The 10,087-nt window shown below is 46.6% G+C and overlaps 1 protein-coding gene across 1 annotated transcript in view; it reads left to right on the top strand.

Annotated features, from left to right (window-relative positions):
• The first annotated feature begins 1,104 nt into the window (after nucleotides 1-1,104).
• Nucleotides 1,105-10,087, top strand: part of RNF185 (ring finger protein 185) — a 36,128-nt gene continuing 27,145 nt past the window's right edge. Inside the window, exon 1 of the mRNA XM_056116499.1 lies at nucleotides 1,105-1,210. The gene's annotated coding sequence lies outside the window, so the exon portion shown is untranslated. The remainder of the gene's footprint in view (nucleotides 1,211-10,087) is intronic.

Raw genomic sequence — 10,087 nt, 5'->3', positions numbered from 1 at the left:
CCAGCTTCTCTATTCAGGTACTTTTCCTCCACTGGATGCTGTTTCTTCTTTCTCCTCAAGGTCTGAAGAGGCATCTCAACAGTCAGAATTTTCAGAGACTTGGAACCAGGATTGTCATCAGCACTGCGGAGCTCGGAACCTTTGTCTAACTTCTCCCCACCTGAAATCAGTGTGGCCAACTTCACAAACTTCTGTTACAGTAAGTTGGGCTTGGGATAGTTATGAGGTAGTGTGGGAAAGGGGGGTTCCCTAGACAGGTGCCTCATCTGCACTCCATCTCACGGAATTCCCAACTCCACCCCAAGCTGCCTGCAGTCTTGTTAAAGGGTTCTTTCCACTGTGACTTCCTTGGTAGGGTTGTGTCCCACTGCATGAGCGTCCTACTTCAGTGACACCTTGATTCCCTGGGTGGTTCTGTTCTCCTTCGGGTCCAGCATTTTGCCTTGAGTCCATCCAGGCTTTAGCAGTTGCTCCTCAGCAAACTTCACCCAGGATTCTTTCATTTTTAAAAAATTTTTATTAGTGAAACACCATGAGGTACAGTTGTAAACTTACAAAATTTTGTGCTTGGGTTTCAGTTATAAATGATCGAATACCCATGCCTCCACCAGTGCCCATTTCCCACCACCACGGATCCCAGTATCCCTCCCACCCCCCATCCCACCCTGCCTCTGTGGCAGAGCATTCCCTTTTGTTCTCTCTCTCCTTTTGTCACCCAGGATTCTTGACCTCTGGGGCGGCACGCATCGTGAGAAAGGGGTCTAGCCTTGGGTCCTCACTAGAGAAGAAATCATCCTTCTCCCTGCAAGGTCCTGTCCGGTGAAAACGTGTCTATCCTTACATTTTGGTGCCGCAAAAAGTTGCAAGCTTATTGTACATTTCCCTTCTCTATCAGGGTTCTTGGAAATGTCGACCCCTGCCTCCAAAGCCCCCAGGCCCCGACCGTGTTCTTTCGTTTCCTCCCGCCCGCAAGCGGAACCTTAGCCCTCCCGGCCCTGGGCCACGGGGGGCGGGAGACACTGCCGCGCACCAACCGCTTCCGGCCGTGGCCGGAAGTCCGAGCGAGAGGGGGGCGGTCCCGCGTCAGGTGACTGGAGTCCGCGTAGGAAGGTTCCGAGGTCCGGCCGGGCGAACTGCCGTCGCCACCCGAGTGGTTGCGGGGAGCTGACGGGCGGATCGTCGGGGCGCGGCGCGACGGGAGCGGGGACAGGTGCGTGAGGGGCTGCGGCGGCGGCGGTGGCTGCTCGGGCTGGGGGCGGGGAGCGGGTGCCGCTTCTCGGGGCCCTGAAGCTGAGACACCTGAGTCCAGGGGCGCCGAGACGGCGAGCCCCGCGCTGGCCCGGCCCGGCCGCTCCGGAGGAGGATTCGGGCTGCCTTGGGGGCTTCCCGTCGGGGATTCAGACGGAGCAAAGACCCCCCAGGCACGCGCCCGGCGCGCTCACTCTCCCGCCCCCGAGGCCGCCCCTCGCCTATGGAGCGCGTTTATTTGTTATTTCATCCCCACCCCACCCCCCATCCCCTGCTGTGGAGCCCTTTTAAAAGGATTTGCGCCGCGTGGAGAAGCCGCGGTCGGGAAGCGTGATGGCAGAGTTGGGTTGGGGAGGGAGCGCGCGAGAGACGTCGAGGCTTGGGCCCGTCGGCAGCAGATGGTGCTTCAGGACGCAAACGCCCCCCCCCCCCCCCCCCCCCCGCCGGGCCTCAGTTTCCTCATTCGTAAAGCAGGACCGCGTTGTCTTCCCGACCATCCCCCTTTAAACCCTCGTGGGGGCCAAACCTCAGAAGAGTTTGGGTCGGAACCGGGGAAATTGCTTTTTGATGGCAAGCCCCAGGGAGGCCGAGACTCCTGGTGTTTTTTCCTGGTCCAGAGGCAGCGGGAGCCCGTCCCGGATACTCGAAAGAATGAGGATGGTTTGCCCAAAAAGCGAACAACGGGAGGGATTTTCCAGACAGGGGCGGGAGTTGGGGATGGGTCGGGGGGGGGGGGGGGGGAGGGAGCGCCGGTGGACTATGGGGGAAACGGCTTTTTCCTTTTTCTTTGGGGCTGAGAGAGGCGGAACCACGACCCATAGGTGGCTTCTAACAGGAAGACTGGAATTTTGGCTTGGTAAGACTTAAGTTTTGGGGCTCAGTTTTGTGGTCACCGCCAGCCGCGCTGTGGGACCCGCGCCCAGCTCAGTGCCCAGGGGTCCCGCCTTCTGGGACTCTAGGGGTGGAACTAGGGTGCTCCCAGTCCCTTGGGCTTGGTGGAATAATTTGATAATTCAAGGTGATGCCAACCATGGACTGGATTACCTTTGAAGGCAAGGTGGTGGACGGGTATTCGCTGACGTCTCTTTCCCACAGCAGACGTCTGCTTCTCAGTAGTTACCTTGAATCTCCTGGTTCTGACTCTACCCTCCGGGTAACCATGACTTCTTCTTTTTTCCGCTCTCTTTTTCACTTTTTGGTTTTTTAGTTTTGGGGTCACGCCTGACTGTCCTCAGGGCTCTCTGCTCAGGGGTCAATTCTGGCAGGGTTTCAGTGGACCATATGGGGTGCTGGTGATTGAGCTGGGCTTGGCTGAGTGCAAGCCTTCCCCACTGTTCTCTCTCTCCAGCTCCTCCTCCCTTACTTCTTCACCTCTCCACCCTCCCTGCTACATCTTCTAGGTAGTGGATCAGAACTTAGATCAGCTTCCCCAGTGTGTCAAGTCTATCGTCCTTCTTTTCTAGGACTTTGGAAAGACCAGGTCTGATAAAAGTTCTTGAATGTTTGTTGAAGAAATAATAAAGCAGGGTCCCCACCCCATGGGTTTGAAGCTTTTTTTTTTTCTTAAGACAATTTGAGGAAATGCCTCTGCAGACTTTGTTTGTTCAGACTCCAGTGAACTGGTTAGATCACAGAATTGAGGAGTCTCAGTAGGACTCCTTGGAGGTTGTTCGGACCAGCCTTTCTTCCCTGGGACATAAATCACTCTTTCATCCTCTTTCCCAGTATGTGTTATATAAATGTCTGATCTACGGAGAATTTTTGCATTCTGTCCACTAACTTTCCCACAAGCATTTAAGATGAAACCTTTTATGAACTTGACTTGCCAGTATATCCTTACTCACCTGTAATTTGTGGATGAAACTTCTAGGATATTATTTTTCTGATAAAACATTAAAGCTCTAGCGTCTGGAGCAATAGCACAGTGGGTAGGGCGTTTGCCTTGCACGCAGCCAACCTGGGTTCGATACCAACCATCCCATATGGCCCTCTGAGCACCCCCAGGGTAATTCCTGAGTGCAGAGCCAGGAGTAACCTCTGTGTATCGCCAGGTATGACCCCCCCCAAAATAAAGCTCTGTATTAGTGATTTGCAAATCTCCAAGTAGATAATTTTTTCATAACCTACTAGAGGGCTCCTGTTGCCAAAGATTCCATAACCCAATCCTGCTCAGGGCCCCAAGAAACAATTGATATTGAATCAGGGCTTCCTATCTGTGTTAATTAACATGCTTGTTTATTTCATAGGAGTTTTTTTAATTATGAAATATTTAGTCAGATGTTCAGATTCTGGGTAGGATGCTCTTAATTTGGTGATATCTTTAACATTTCTCAATATAAAAATTTCTTTTTAAAAATGTATCCAGGCAGCGTTTGCCTTGCATGCGGCCCACCCGGGTTTGATTCCCAGCATCCCATATGGTCCCCCCTGCACCGCCAGGAGTAATTCCTGAGTGCACAGCCAGGAGTAACCCCTGTGCATTGCCGTGTGTGACCCTACCAGAAAAATGTATCCAGGGATGGGCTGGAGGCAATAGTATTGCGGGTAGGGAAATTGCCTAGAACTCAGGTAGGGTCCAACTGCGTTCAATCTCAGCATCACATATGGTCCCTCTATTCTGCCAAGAGTCATCTCTGAGCATAGAGATGAATAAACTCTGAGCACAGCCAGGTATGGACCAAAATCCCTCTCCCAGCCCCCCAATTTTTTTTTAATAAAATAAAAATCTAGGGGTCAGGGATGTGACAGCAGCAAAGCATATACCTTCATGCAGTGAGGTTTAATTCCTGGCACCACAAAAAGAAATTAGTAAAATAAACAAAAATAGCTTTTAAAAATAGAAGCCAACATTTCTATAGTATGAAATAGTCTTGAGTAGCGGCCATAATTCTTTAGACCACTAACTTCTAGTGATACATCTGGAAGAAGTATACTATGATATAAATCAATTGGGAAAACTACATGTCATCCCTTCTTGGCATTTCTCAGTTTATGTACCACATGTAAGGCACTGAGATATCTTTCTAACTTTGAAATGCACAAACCTTGTTTAATCCTTGTTGCCAAACTTAAATGACGTGAAGCATTTTGTTTGTTTGATTTTGGGCAGCACCCAATAGCTGTACTTAGGGGTTATTCCTGACTATGTACTCAGGAATCACTCCTGGTGGTGCTTGGGGGGACCACATGGGATACTGCAGATTAAACCTGGGTCCAAGGGAAGTAAGTGCCCTACTGGTTGTACTGTCTCTCTGGCTCCACTGTTTTGTAAATGGTTGTGAGGTTAACAGTGGTTTGCACTTGTAGAAATACTTGTTTTAGGCTTACAGTGTTATTGCACCACCCCTGCCACCAAAGTGCCAGTATCCCTCCGCACTGTTCACAGATCCTTTCCCATCCCCCAGTCACCTTTCCCGGCTTGGTAAATTCAACTCTGTTGTCAGTGTCAAATTTTTTTCATTGGACATTATCCATTTTCTTGTTTTGTGTACTGTAGATTAGTGAAATCATCCAGTATATCTTTTTCCATCTGATTTATTTCCCTTAACACGGCATTTTCTAGTTCTATCCATGTTGTATAACACAATAAGAATTTTGTGAGAAAGCATTGGGGCAGGAGGATGTGGGGGGGAAAATGAACCACACAGTGTTGGGAATTCAATCTGGTGCTCCCACATGTGCCCCAGCCCTTTGAACCATGAACTATTTTATTTTTCTTTTTGGGTCACACCCAGCGATGCACAGAGATTACTCCTGGTTCATGCACTCAGGAATTACTCCTGGCGGTGCTTGGGGGACCATATGGGTTGCTGGGAATCGAACCTGGGTTGGCCGTGGACAAGGCAAACGCCCTACCTGCTGTGGTATTGCTCCAGCCCCATGAACTATTTTTCTAGCCCAGCACTTGTTTTTCTGGTAGTGTTGGAGTTATGGGCTATACCCAGGGTGCTCAGGGACTATTCCTGGCTTTGTGCTCAAGAGTACTCCCCTCGCAGTGTATCATATGTGGTGGCGGGGTAGAACATTTGTGCACAGAAAATGCCTTAAACCCAGTATTATTTCTGTAGATCTAGTCAAATTTTTAATCAAAATATTCTGTAATAGCACCATAATTTACGAACGCTCAGCGGTAGGGCGTTTGCCTTGTGCGCAGCCAGCCCGGCTGAGCCGGGTTCGATTTCTCCGCCCCTCTCGGAGAGCCCGGAAAGCTACCGAGAGTATCTCGCCCGCACGGCAGAGCCTGGCAAGCTCCCCGTGATGTATTCAATATATGCCAAACACAGTAACAACAAGTTTCAAAATGGAGACGTTACTGGGCCCGCTCGAGCAAAATTGATGAACAACGGGAGGACAGTGTTTGTTTGTTTGTTTTCATAATACAGTTGTTTCAGGCACTAAATGTTCCAAAACTACTCCCATCACCAGTGTCACCTTCCCTCCACCAGTGTCTCCAGTTTTCTACCCACCACCTCAGTCTACTCTGTTAGCAGGTACAGAGAAACTTCATGCTGTTTCTTACAATACAAAGGCAAATGGAATTTTCAAAACTTAGATCAGTAAAAGCCAATTTGTGATAATTGTTATATCTTACAATGGTGTAACTATTATAGATTGAAGATTTACTATTGTAGGTTGAAGATTTACTGGACTGGTTTGTGCTAGGTTAGCCTTCTATGTTATTATTTAGACTCATTGAGTTTGGTGGTTTTTTGCAAAACTTTCCCATCAGATTTGCTGTGATCCTGCTGGGCTGATAGTACTATGAAATTTGGAGGCTGCGTACATGGCCACGCGATCCAGGAGCATTGGAGTGGTTGCTTGATGAGGTTCATTGGTGAAGCTGAGCTGTTTCTTTGTCGGAAGGTATCAGGTATGGCTGTGTGCTGCTGTGCCTTCAGGCAGAAAGGGGAATCTACCTGCTCCCATTCCAAGAATGTCCCAGTTTTCAGCCTGGACCTGTCTTCCTGAGAAGATTCTGCGGTGTCATATTCTTTTCACGATTAGTTGTGGAACTGGGCCATTTCTCTGCTGGAAAGATGGCGAGTGTTTGCAGGGGCTGCTGTGTTTTTTCCCTCTGGTGTATGGGGAGATTTGCTAGTCCTAGTTCTGAGAAGACCCGAGAGCTTTCAGCCTGCATACTGATCTGTCTGGGAAGATTCACTGCTTGTGCTAAGGTGTAACTTGTTTGTTTGCTTGTTTGTTTTAATTGTTTTTTAAATTTTATTTTTAAAAGTTGTTCACAATAATTTGTTGAGTTTAATATTGCAACAACATTCTCACCACCACTATACCTACCCACCATCATATTTCGAATGTTTCCACCATGACCCCCAAACCTTGCCTCTAAAGCAGGACCTAAATTATTTTGTATTGCTTGTTATGAATAATCTGCTAAAAATGATCCAAAAAAATTTCCGTAGAGGAAAGTGTGTGAATATTGTTGTATCTCACCCTGGAGCCAGTAAGCCCTTGTGTAAGAGATTACCAACAAATAAAATGTGGCTGCGTGCTCCAGGAAATCTCAAATTTTAAATACTAAGATTAATTTAGTTTTTTTTTTTTAAACTGGATAGTGACTTCAGGGTCTGGAGGCGTCTGCAGCATATCGTTCTGTATTGCTCTCTTCAGAGAGCTTTATTTGTGTGTCTTTGGATCATGGCTGGCTGTTAATGAATTTAGGTGGTGCCGGAGGTAGTTCCTGGGCGTGACTGCCAGACTACCAGAAGCATAGGGAGATGTGGGGAGGTTGCCCATTCCTGACTCCATGCGAGCCTGGAGATTGCAGTCACAAGTTCCACATACCTGAGTTTTCAGCAGATTCACTCATGGATGAGGCTGTCCAATGTTTTATTCATTTATTTATTTATTTGTTTTAGATCCTTAATAACCGTAGAGTTTTGAAGAGGATTGGCTGGTTGTTTTATGGAAAGTCTCAAAACTTTTTAGATGTAATAAACATATCACAAAATTCATCATTTAAAAATGTATATTTCAATGCTTTTTTAGTATATTCACGGTTGTGCAGCCGTCATCGGTGTCTTTAGTTTTGGGGGCACACCGTGTGGTGTTCCACTATTGTTCCCCTGGCTATGCTCAGGGTACCATGCTATATGGGGATTGAACATAGTTCTCCTGCATTGACAGCATGCAGTTAGCCCATTGAGCTATCTCTCTGGTTCCCATCACCAGTGTTTTAATTCCAGAACATTTTTGCCAACCCCAGAAGAAATCCTGTGCACCTTAGCAGTTACTTCCTAGCAATTTCGTTATCAATAACTCTTCCATGTTCCTGGCAACCACTAACCTGGAATCCTATAAGATGTGATTTTGTTTATTTCTGGTTTCTTTCATTAAACAGATTGTCTTCATGGTTATTCATGTTGTAACATCAGTACTGGATTACTTTTTTGTTTATGGGCCCCACATTCTGCTCTCAGGGAATCACTCCTGGTGGAATTCAGGAGACCATATGAGATGCTGAGAATTGAATTTGGGTCATCTGCATGCAAAGCATTCGCCTTACCCGTTATATTCTCCAGCCCCTTACAGCATTTTTTTTTTTTTTTTTTTTTTTTTTTGCTTTTTGGGTCACACCCGGCAGTGCACAGGGGTTACTCCTTGTTCTGCACTCAGGAATTACCCCTGGCGGTGCTCAGGGGACCATATGGGATGCTGGGAATCGAACCTGTGTCAGCCATGTTGGCTGCTGCAAGGCAAACGCCCTACCCGCTGTGCTATTGCTCCAGCCCCCCCTTACAGCATTTTTAAGTGTACAGTTCAGTAGCACTAAGTACATTCACAACATTTTGCAACTATCCCCACTGTTGATTTCCAAAACTCTCAACAGAAACTCTGCACCCGTTAGGCAATAACTCTTTCTCTTCTTACCCTAGCTCCCGATAACCTTTAATCCACTTCCTGTATCTGGAATTTATGTATTGTAGATACTCCCTACAAGGGAATCATATAATAAATTTGAGTTTTGTAGTAAAAATAAAGGATTTTTTCCCCTCCAATTTTAAAAATTGTGGTAAAAATATATTACATGTAAGTCATTGTTGGCCTTTTTTGCTTGTTTTTGGACTACACTCGGCTGTTCTAAGGGCTTCTTATAGTTCTGTGCTCAGGGATCAGTTCTCAGAACTATATGTGGTACCAGGGATCGAACCTGCCTACTATGTGTTAAGCAACCCTACCCACTGTTTCTTCAGCCCTGTTGGCCATTTTCAAAGTGTACAGCTTTGGGCTGGAGAGATAGTACAGCAAGTAGGGTGTTTGCTTTGCATGCGGCAGACCTGGGTTCAATCCCCGGCATCCTATATGGTCCCCAAAGCCTGCTAGGAGTGATCCCTGAATGCAGGAACATGAGTAAGCCCTGAGCACAACTGGGTGTGGCCACTCCTACAAAAAATAGTCTGAATAGTACTCCATTATGTGTATATATCACATTTTACTTATTTGTTATTTTGTTGCTAGACCCTTGGGTTGCTTCTACATTTTAGCATTTATGAATAATGGAGTTATGAGATGTTATTTCTTTCGGACCCATTTTCAACTATTTTGGCTACATACCCTAAAAGGAATTTGCTTGTTCACAAGGTAGTCACATTATTTATTTATTTATTTACCATGCCTGGCAGTGCTCAGGGCTTAATCCTAGTTCAGGGGTCATTCGCATCAGTTCTCTGCCATGCAGGGGATCAAAGCCAGACTCCCTGTATGAAAAGTATATGCCAAACTTACTGATCTAGCTCTTTATTTCTTGTTATTTAAGTGACTGCCATACTATTATTCATAGCAGCTGCACTATTTTACATTTCCACCAGAGTGCACAAACTTGTAGTTTTTTCATACCTCATTTACACTTGGTATTTTCTGGAGTGGTTGTTGTTGTTATTGTTTGTTCCTTTGTTTTTAATTTTTGGGCATACCAAGTGGTGTTCAGACTTCCCTGCTCTGTGCTTAGGTATCACTCCTGGCAGGACTGAAGGGGTATTATGAGGTGTGTGTGTGTGGGAGGGTTCAAACCCAGGTCAGCAGCATGCAGGACCTTAACTAGGGTACTTTCTCTCCTCCTATTGTCAATTTTTTGAATTGCTTTGCAGGGAAAAAAACTTCTTTTGAGTAAATAGCTAACCATCCTATTGATTTCTTGTAGGTTTTATTGCATTTTGCTAATAGGGATGTTGAACATCTTTTTGTGTTATTAGTTATTGGTGCATTTTTGGGAAAATGTCTATTTGAATCCTTTTTTGTTTTGTATTTTGCCCACTTTGGGCAATGCTCAGGTGCTATTCCTGGCTCAGTGCTTGGGGTGGGAGGATCATTCCCTGGTGATTTTTTTGGGATTGTATGCAATGCTGGGCATCAAACCCAAGCCTCCCACATACTAAGTTCAGCCTTTCTGTCTGAGCCCTTTGCCCATTTTTCTTCCCTCTTCCCTTTTCGTTTGTTGTTGTGCAAGTGACCATAGTCACACGCATGCTTGCTTTGTTCACTGGGGATTTCACTCTTTTTAGCGCGCATTTATGTTCTGGACTGGAGTGATAGCACAGCGGGTAGGGTGTTAGCCTTGCATGCGGCCCATGTGGCCGACCCGAATTCAATTCCTCCACCCCCCCTTGGAGAGCCCGGCAAGCTACCGAGAGTATCTTGCCTGCACGGCAAAGCCTGGCAAGCTACCCGTGATGTGTTCGATATGCCAAACACAGTAACAACAAGTCTCACGATGGAGACATTACTGGACCTGCTTGGGCAGATCGATGAACAAATGGGAGGACAGTGCTATTTATGTTCTAATTGTTGTGGTCCTTGTGATACCCACACTTGTGCTTACTTA

This window comes from Sorex fumeus, unplaced genomic scaffold (assembly GCF_029834395.1).
Source record: "Sorex fumeus unplaced genomic scaffold, SorFum_2.1 ptg000032l, whole genome shotgun sequence".
Lineage (NCBI taxonomy): Eukaryota > Metazoa > Chordata > Mammalia > Eulipotyphla > Soricidae > Sorex > Sorex fumeus.
This window is presented reverse-complemented; position numbering and strand designations above follow the sequence as displayed.